General features: G+C 53.9%; 3 non-coding genes across 3 annotated transcripts; 1 reads left to right on the top strand and 2 right to left on the bottom strand.

The window, feature by feature from the left end:
• Nucleotides 1–247: 247 nt before the first annotated feature.
• Nucleotides 248–440, top strand: LOC131482452 (U2 spliceosomal RNA). Its single transcript, XR_009247010.1, has one exon. It is a non-coding gene; the product is annotated as a U2 spliceosomal RNA (small nuclear RNA).
• Nucleotides 441–4,398: 3,958 nt separating this feature from the next.
• On the bottom strand, nt 4,399–4,589 carry LOC131482465 (U2 spliceosomal RNA). The gene has a single exon (XR_009247022.1). It is a non-coding gene; the product is annotated as a U2 spliceosomal RNA (small nuclear RNA).
• Nucleotides 4,590–7,349: 2,760 nt separating this feature from the next.
• Nucleotides 7,350–7,540, bottom strand: LOC118759746 (U2 spliceosomal RNA). The gene has a single exon (XR_004996396.1). It is a non-coding gene; the product is annotated as a U2 spliceosomal RNA (small nuclear RNA).
• Nucleotides 7,541–9,154: the final 1,614 nt, after the last annotated feature.

The raw sequence follows: 9,154 nt of genomic DNA, 5'->3' as shown, positions 1-9,154 counted from the left end.
AGGGTGAGGGGGCGGGGCATGCAAAGTTTAGGCGGCTGCTGAGCCCGGGGCATGCCGGGAGGATCATGGCAGTCAACTTTCTTACTGAAAACGTGCCGAGTAGGAGGTGTAGAGCGGAGCCTGACGACGTGTATGAGGAGTGTGAAAGAAACAAAGGCAGCGGGGTCAGAAGTAGGGCTTGGGTTTGTGACCTTGGGTAGAATGTGTGTGAGAGGAGGCCGGAAGGGGTGAGGCGGGTGTGTTTGGCATCGCTTCTCGGCCTTTTGGCTAAGATCAAGTGTATAGTATCTGTTCTTATCAGTTTAATATCTGATACGTCCTCTATCCGAGGACAATATATTAAATGGATTTTTGGAGCCTGGAGTTGGAATAGGAGCTTGCTCCGTCCACTCCGCAGCATCGACCTGGTATTGCAGTACCTCCAGAACGGTGCACCCCCTCTCGGGGAAACAATTCTGGTTGCAAGAACAGACCTCTGCGTCTTGCGCTTTTCCCTGCTAAGCTGCTTTTCTCCACTGTTTTTCTCACGCTTGTCTTACTCTTATCGGTGCTGCTTGTTGCATCTTTTACCATCAGCTTACCTGCCGAGCACCCAGGTTATTTGAAGCATACTCAGCCTTCTCACACAAAACCTTCTAACCTGGCACTGCTCATTTCAACGGTAGGGTTGTTTGCACCAACGTGTCTTCTAGCCACTCCTTCATTCCCCACACGGCCGCCGTGCCTGACACTGGCTCCCACCAGAGCCCAGCACGCCCATCTGGCTCTGCCCTGTGCCCTCCCGGCACCTCATCTCGCACTGCAGTGTATTTACGGCCGGGTGCATTGAGGTGGAGTGGTCCCATGGCCCTGGCTGGGTTGCCCAGGGCACTTCTGTCCACCTGCAAGGTGGATGCTGGCTTTGTTTGTATGCCCTGGGGTCGTTTGGCCTGGGACTTTCACTCTGCCTGTGCCGTGGGTGCTGGGTTCCCAAGCCCCAGGGGTCAGATGTCCTCTGGGGCACAGGTTTCCTGGCCTGCACGGTCAGTGCTGAGTCCATGAGCCCCAGGGTTGGGGATGTGGCAGGGCACGGGACCTTGACTGGGCACATGTGCCACCTGTGAGAACTGGTGTTCTTCCTCGGTGTGGAGGATGGAGTGCTGGACCGCAGGCCGTGGTGAACATTGCCCGTTGTTCCTGCAGAGGAACATACAGAGAATAAAGAACAGAACCTGTTCTATGGACAATCACCCCAGCCAAATGATAACGGCCAATATCTGGACAAAATGGAGACTCTAAGGTTGACTCTGCCCTGGGGTCGAGATCGGGTGGTTGCTCCCTGTCCTTGGGGTCCTGGGATGGCTGGGAGAATGGGTGTGACTGCTCCCCTTATCTCACCCTTCTCCCAGGCATGGGAAGAAGACGACACAGAAAGTCTGAGAACAATGATCACGCCCATTTGACCCTCACCCTGGATCCCCCCCGGGGAAACAATCCTGGTTGCAAGAGCAGAAGTGTACCTTTTGACTTGTTTCTCATTCTTAATATACTGTGTTGCTTTAGTTTTATTGCTCGCTAAGATCTGTAATTATGGTATTGTAGCAGTTGTTGAATGGAATGGTGAAAGTGTTTGGTTAACATCGTCTTTACACTTGTGTCTGTGAAGGTTAATGCACCAAGGCCGGTGTGATGCGTTCCTCTTGTTTGCTTGTTGTTTATGTGCGTTATGTGGAACAGTTTGATTCCTCCACATTGTTGTAGTGTTTTACTTCAAATTATGTCAAGATTGTTTTCATTGCATACCTATACCAAGCATATCCAGGTTCTTAATGTCCAGATAAATTCAACTGTCTCTTGGGGAGACCATCTCTGGTCTGAAGGTAGATCTGGCATATCATCCCCGATCAACTGAAAGCCTCAACACAACATCAACAATTTACAACATTGTGAATTAATTGACATGGTATTGAGTAATCAATCTGTTTTTAAAATGCAAGTTCTTAAGCACATGCTGTGACTTCATTGACATTTGAACTTTAGTTTATACACAGAACCGGCTGCTACACACCTAAGATGGCTATAAGGTACTATGCATCTGTCTCCTATTTTCATTCTAGTATTTAGCAGTTTATAGTGTTGAAGCATACTTTTGCTGAACTTGGCAGATTTTAGGAAAGTCTACAGTGGCTTATGACTCTAAGAAGGCATTTGTCAACAGTTGAGGTGCAGAACAGTTTTAGGAGGGGTGTGCAGAGAAATCTTCAATACCCTTGTGAGGAGTAACTAATCTTTGTGTCCTACCTAGTAAGGTATATGTGGATCCACGCTGAACTTTTCAAGTCTGCTTCTAATCTTTCCTTGTTCTCTACTCTGTTTTTGTTTGCTTTTTTTTTTGGGGGGGGGGGGGGACTCCGGAGCGACCCTGATGGTCATTGCAAGAGAGGGTGGCCAAAGGATTCCCAATGAAACTGTGGACTATACCATGACAATACAAAGCATGCTGAACTCTTTGCCATTATGGACATTTGTTTACGAAGAACCTAATTGGGATTTATTACACACACACATATGTATAAATATGTATGTATATGTAAATAAATACATGTAAATACACATGTAAATTTTTTAACTGGAAAGGCAGATTCACAGAGCATGAGAGAAGGATGTTCCATCTGCTGTTTCACTCCCCAAGTGGCCTCCACGGTTAAAGCTGAGTGAATCTGAGGCCAGGATCCAGCAGCTTCCTTGTAGTCCCACCCAGATCCTGATTCACGCAGCCTAATAACCACGTTGTGACTGTTTTGCAGAATGAGTAGTGGTATCTCCCAAGAATGTTCTGTGTGTGCAACTTTATATTTTTTTTAAAGATTTATTTATTTTTATTGCAAAGTCAGACATACAGAGAGAGGAGGAGACAGAGAGGAAGATCTTCTGTCCGATGAATCACTCCCCAAAGTGAGCCGCAATGGCCGGTGCGTGCCGATCCGAAGCCGGGAACCAGGAACCACTTCCGGGTCTCCCACGCGGGTGCAGGGTCCCAAGGCTTTGGGCCGTCCTCGACTGCTTTCCCAGGCACAAGCAGGGAGCTGGATGGGAAGTGGAGCTGCCGGGGTTAGAACCGGCGCCCATATGGGATCCCGGGGCTTCAAGGCGAGGACTTTAGCCGCTAGGCCACGCCGCCGGGCCCTGTGTGTGCAACTTTTAAAAGAAGATTCATGTACTCACCTGCTTATTTAATGGCGATTGAAAAATACAGAAAATATAGTCAACTCACGGGTTCGTTTTGGTCTCCCCTCATGGCTCCCTTTCCAAGCAATGTCATAGAGGAACTGGGATTTGCGGGTCCGTGCTGTGAGCAAATACCTAAATCTATGCGCGTGGCGGTGACAGCAAAACAACCGTGGTTCAAGTCTTGTCTCCTGCACTTGCAACACCGCTACCCGTGAATACACTTGTGAAGAAATTGTGTAACAAAGACCTCACAGAACTGGGATATTAGCAATGACCATCAGGGTCATTGCTGGTGGTCTGGTAATCTGTGGATGAGAAATCACTTCCAATGTCCACTGGCTGGCAGAGTCAACCTTAGAGTCTCCATTTTGTCCAGATATTGGCCGTTATCATTTGCTGGGGTGATTGTCCATAGAACAGGTTCTGTTCTTTATTCTCTGTATGTTCCTCTGCAGGAACAACGGGCAATGTTCACCACGGCCTGCGGTCCAGCACTCCATTCCTCCACACCGAGGAAGAACACCAGTTCTCACAGGTGGCACATGTGCCCAGTCAAGGTCCCGTGCCCTGCCACATCCCCAACCCTGGGGCTCATGGACTCAGCACTGACCGTGCAGGCCAGGAAACCTGTGCCCCAGAGGACATCTGACCCCTGGGGCTTGGGAACCCAGCACCCACGGCACAGGCAGAGTGAAAGTCCCAGGCCAAACGACCCCAGGGCATACAAACAAAGCCAGCATCCACCTTGCAGGTGGACAGAAGTGCCCTGGGCAACCCAGCCAGGGCCATGGGACCACTCCACCTCAATGCACCCGGCCGTAAATACACTGCAGTGCGAGATGAGGTGCCGGGAGGCACAGGGCAGAGCCAGATGGCGTGCTGGGCTCTGGTGGGAGCCAGTGTCAGGCACGGCGGCCGTGTGGGGAATGAAGGAGTGGCTAGAAGACACGTTGGTGCAAACAACCCTACCGTTGAAATGAGCAGTGCCAGGTTAGAAGGTTTGTGTGAGAAGGCTGAGTATGCTTCAAATAACCTGGTGCTCGGCAGGTAAGCTGATGGTAAAAGATGCAACAAGCAGCACCGATAAGAGTAAGACAAGCGTGAGAAAAACAGTGGAGAAAAGCAGCTTAGCAGGGAAAAGCGCAAGACGCAGAGGTCTGTTCTTGCAACCAGAATTGTTTCCCCGAGAGGGGGTGCACCGTTCCTGGAGGTACTGCAATACCAGGTCGATGCGCGGAGTGGACGGAGCAAGCTCCTATTCCAACTCCAGGCTCCAAAAATCCATTTAATATATTGTCCTCGGATAGAGGACGTATCAGATATTAAACTGATAAGAACAGATACTACACTTGATCTTAGCCAAAAGGCCGAGAAGCGATGCCAAACACACCCGCCTCACCCCTTCCGGCCTCCTCTCACACACATTCTACCCAAGGTCACAAACCCAAGCCCTACTTCTGACCCCGCTGCCTTTGTTTCTTTCACACTCCTCATACACGTCGTCAGGCTCCGCTCTACACCTCCTACTCGGCACGTTTTCAGTAAGAAAGTTGACTGCCATGATCCTCCCGGCATGCCCCGGGCTCAGCAGCCGCCTAAACTTTGCATGCCCCGCCCCCTCACCCTCCCGGAGCTGACGTCCCCGCCCGCCCCCTGCTCGGTGCCACGCCCCCTGCCCGGCTCCCCGCACCCTGCTCGGCTCTCCTGCTCGGCTCTCCTGCTCGGCTCCCCTGCTCGGCTCCCCTGCTCGGCTCCCCGCCGGCCCCGCGGACGTGCGAGGGCGGGGGCCGCCCGCGATGGGAGCGGGAGGAGGACCGGCCCCCAGTCGCCCCCTGAGCGCCTCCCGCGGCCTTCCTGACCCCTGAGCACAGCTGTGAGCTGTTCCCGCTGCAGCGCGGCATCAGGTAGGGGTAGGGGTTTCCTGGTCACCGCTGAGATGCCACCCAGAGGTCTAAATTGTCGCGCACAACCCCCCACCCCCCACTTCTCCTACAGGGTGCCCCTGTTTCCTTTTCTAAACCCGTGTCCTTTACTTACAGTTTCTGTCTCCAGTGTGAGTTGAAGATTCGTGTGTTGATTTGAAAGGCAGACCGATGGGGCTGTGGCAGGGCAGCGAGGTCATCAGCCCCTGGTTCAAACCACACATACCCGTAGCAGCAGGGGCCGGGACACACAAAGCCAAGGGCCCCGACACGCATCCTCTGCCTTACACAGAGGAGGCACACTACCCAGGAGCTGGATGTGTGAGCTGGGTCCGGCACTTCCGAGAGCCAGAACGGTTGCGGGGTGGGCTGGGCTAGACCACAGCCCCTGCCGGTTCACATGAGGATTGGATATGGGGCGGTCAGGCTGGGCTAGGCTGTAGTACTGCCAGCTAGAATCTGGGTCGGTCAGGCTAGGCCTTCGTACCCACCGGTGGGTGCTAGGACTGGGGGCAGGCCCGTGGCAGGCAAGCTGGGCTGCAGCACACGGGCACAAGCAGCAGACCTGGTAGGGGCAGCTCCCTGCTAGGCCATAGTTCCCTCTGGTGACCACAAGGGCCTGGCTCTAGGGGCAGGGCATGCCTGGGCCACTTTGCGGCACACTGGCACGAGCGAGGCCAGGCCGAGCACGCAGGCCAGGCCGGGTTGGGCCACGACACCCACCAGTTCTCTAGTGCGTGTCTTAGTGACTGCGCCTCCTTCGTTGCTTATGCCTGTGCGGTGGACAGCAGGCCTGGATGCACACAGAGGACGTGACAGCCAGCTCCCCAGGGCCAGTAGAGGACGTCCAGAGCCTGCCTGCGTGTCAGAGGATGGAAAGCAGAACAGGTCGACCACACTCTCTGGTGCTCTTCCTTCCTTCCTTCCTCAAGAGTTCTTGATTTGCTCAAAGTCGGAATCACAGAGAGGGGGATCACAGACATATTCCAATTGCGTCCAGCAGTTCAGGCTGGGCCACACCCAGGAGCCAGAAGTCACCTGGGTCCCAAACTTGTGTTCAGGGGCCCAAACAGTTGGACCACCTTGCAAAATAGAGTTGCCAGGACTTGAACTGGCACCATATGGGATGTGGGTGTGCAAGGCAGGTCAGATGTACAGAGGAAGATCTTCTGTCCGTCCGATGGCTCACTCCCCAAGTGACCGCAAGGGCTGCAGTGGAGCTGTGCTGCTCTGAAACCAGGGATCTAGAGCTTCACTGGATCTCCCATGCAGGTGCAGGAGCCTAAAGCTCTGGGCCATCTTCAACTGCTCTCCCAGGCCACAAGCAGAGAGCAGGATGGGAAGCAGGGCTGCCGGGTTTAGAGCCGGCACCCATATGAGAACCCTGCGCGTTCAAGGCAAGGACTTTAGCCACTACGCTACCGTGCCAGGCCTCAAATGCAGCAGCCTTTCTTAACCTCAGGAACGCACCTGAAAACAACCCAGCATTTTACAGTCCACAGTCCTGCCGGGACCCCAACAACTTCACAGGTGTGCCCAGCCTTCCTCCTAGGGAAAGCTCCCCAGTAACTCCTCTCTGCTCAGCACCAAGTGGCTTACCCAGCCGGATGAGTTACTTGCAGGCAGTAAAACCTTCACAGCCTTCTTGCCCCAAGGAAGGTGGGGGGGGGGCATTTGCTCTGGTCTCCCCAGGCTGATAACACTGAGTAGTGAAACCTCAAAGGAATTGTTCCTCCATTCTCACTCTGGCAAACCCTGTGTTCTGGAGGCTTGGGAGGTGGAAGGAGAAAAGGCAGGGAGGACTGGAGCCCTTTCCCTACAAGCCCCAGTCTGAGCACAGGCTGCACACTCAGCTCTCTGCCTCACCTGAGCCTCCTGTCTGTGCTGCCGACTGTGTGTTCCGCACATGCCCTGGATTCCCCTGGCTACCCGGGCTGAATGGCAGAGCACTCGCACTTAGGATGCCTTACCCATTACACTTCCTGCTTTTGTTCTTGTCTTCAAAGATTCGCATACAAGGTAGGACTTTATCCACTAGGGTAACGTGCCAGGGCTGTAGCTGTGAGCTGTGTTTAAGTTCTGCTTTCGAGAGAGGAGCAGTAGCAAGCCAAATGGCAGCAAGAGGTGACGACAGACGAAAGTTGCCAAAGGAAACGGTGAAGATACACTAAATGAGGAGCAGAGGTCTGTTCTTGCAACCAGAATTGTTTCCCCGAGAGGGGGTGCACCGTTCCTGGAGGTACTGCAATACCAGGTCGATGCGCGGAGTGGACGGAGCAAGCTCCTATTCCAACTCCAGGCTCCAAAAATCCATTTAATATATTGTCCTCGGATAGAGGACGTATCAGATATTAAACTGATAAGAACAGATACTACACTTGATCTTAGCCAAAAGGCCGAGAAGCGATGCCAAACACACCCGCCTCACCCCTTCCGGCCTCCTCTCACACACATTCTACCCAAGGTCACAAACCCAAGCCCTACTTCTGACCCCGCTGCCTTTGTTTCCTTCACACTCCTCATGCACGTCTTCAGGCTCCGCTGCGCACCCCCTACTCTGAGGGTATCAACGAAAAAGTTGACTGATTTTTTTCCTCCCGGCATGCCCACGTGCAATAGACTCTTCTGATTTACATGCTCCGCCTTTTCCGCCTGCGGGTCACACCAGCGGGAGGACCCGACTGTTGCCTTTTCGGGATGCAGCTTCCTGTGTGGCTGTGTTGTCACCGCGCGCGAACAGGCGGAGCGGAGGGAGGTTGGGCTGTGTGCGCGAGAGCGGTCTGTGCAGGGAAGACGCTGCGGGGTCAGAGCGCTCCGCGGTTTTTGTGGAAAGACAAGATGGCGGGGTGCTGGGAGCCGTAGAGCCCCGTCTAACCCTGGGTGGACTCCCAGGCGGCAGGGCTCAAGCTGCGTGGCCTGAGGACTCGGTTGGGCGCCAAGGCGCTGGATACCTACTCGGGGGATCCTGAGGCGGCAACACAAGCACCTTCAATGTTCAGACTGAAGCATCAACCCTTGTGTGATAGTAGAGCTGGGGTAGTTAGCATTGACTAATGCCGACTACCACTCACTGGTGCACACTAAAGCTAGGGCTGGCAGGGCTAGATCACAGTACTCACCAACAAGAGTTGAAATAGGGGACGGGTAATGTTAGGCTGGGCCATGACATTAACCAGCATGCAAGAGAACTTGCTCTGGGGGCAGGTTCTGTGGGGAATGTGTGGACCTACCCCTGTGATCTGCAATTTCAGCTGATTTTGCTTCGAGCTGGGGTGGTGACAGGCTGAGCTAGCCATGACCATGGAACCGCCGACACTCATGGGTACAGGATTTGGGTACAGGCTGGCTTGGTCCAGGCTGCAGCACCCATAGACACACCCAAGAATGCAGTGTAGGGCCGGCCGGGCCTCATCCACCACTTATACGTTGGCTAGGATGGGATGGGTAGCCTATGACAGGTAAGGGCCTAGCACATACTGGCATGAGCGAGATCTGGGTCTGGTGGGGAAACTAGAGAAACTTCCCTGATGGACTGTTGCTCCTGCTGGTGAGAATGTGATTCTGGCCTAGGTGTTAGACTGATCAGGGTAGCTCCACCTGTCCACACGTGTTGGGGGATGGCTTTGGAAGAGGGTATACTGGACAGGCCAACCTTAGCTCACTGGGAAGTGCAGGAGCCAGACTGGGATGCAGGGTATGCCAGACTAGGCTATCACACCTACTGGTCTACATGAATCAAGGTTGGGAGTAGACTGGGCAGGGCCAGGTTGCAGCACCCGCCAGTGAGAGTTGGGACAGGGGCAGGCCTGGTCAGGCCAGGCTGCAGCAACCAATGACAAAGGTCAAGAAGGAATGGGTTATGCAGAGCTGCATCAGAGCAACCACTGGCATGCGCAAGATCTGTGGCTGGGAACAGGCCTGGTTAGGGAGCCAAGGGGATGCCTCAGCTAGGTTGTTGTTCCTACTGATGAGTGCAGGGGCCGGTATGGGGGTGGTGGTCCGGACTAGACATGGCTGCAGTG

Source organism: Ochotona princeps, chromosome 17, assembly GCF_030435755.1.
Source record: "Ochotona princeps isolate mOchPri1 chromosome 17, mOchPri1.hap1, whole genome shotgun sequence".
Taxonomy (NCBI): Eukaryota; Metazoa; Chordata; class Mammalia; order Lagomorpha; family Ochotonidae; genus Ochotona; species Ochotona princeps.
The sequence above is the reverse complement of the archived record's forward strand: the minus strand, read 5'-3'. Positions and strand labels throughout refer to the sequence as shown.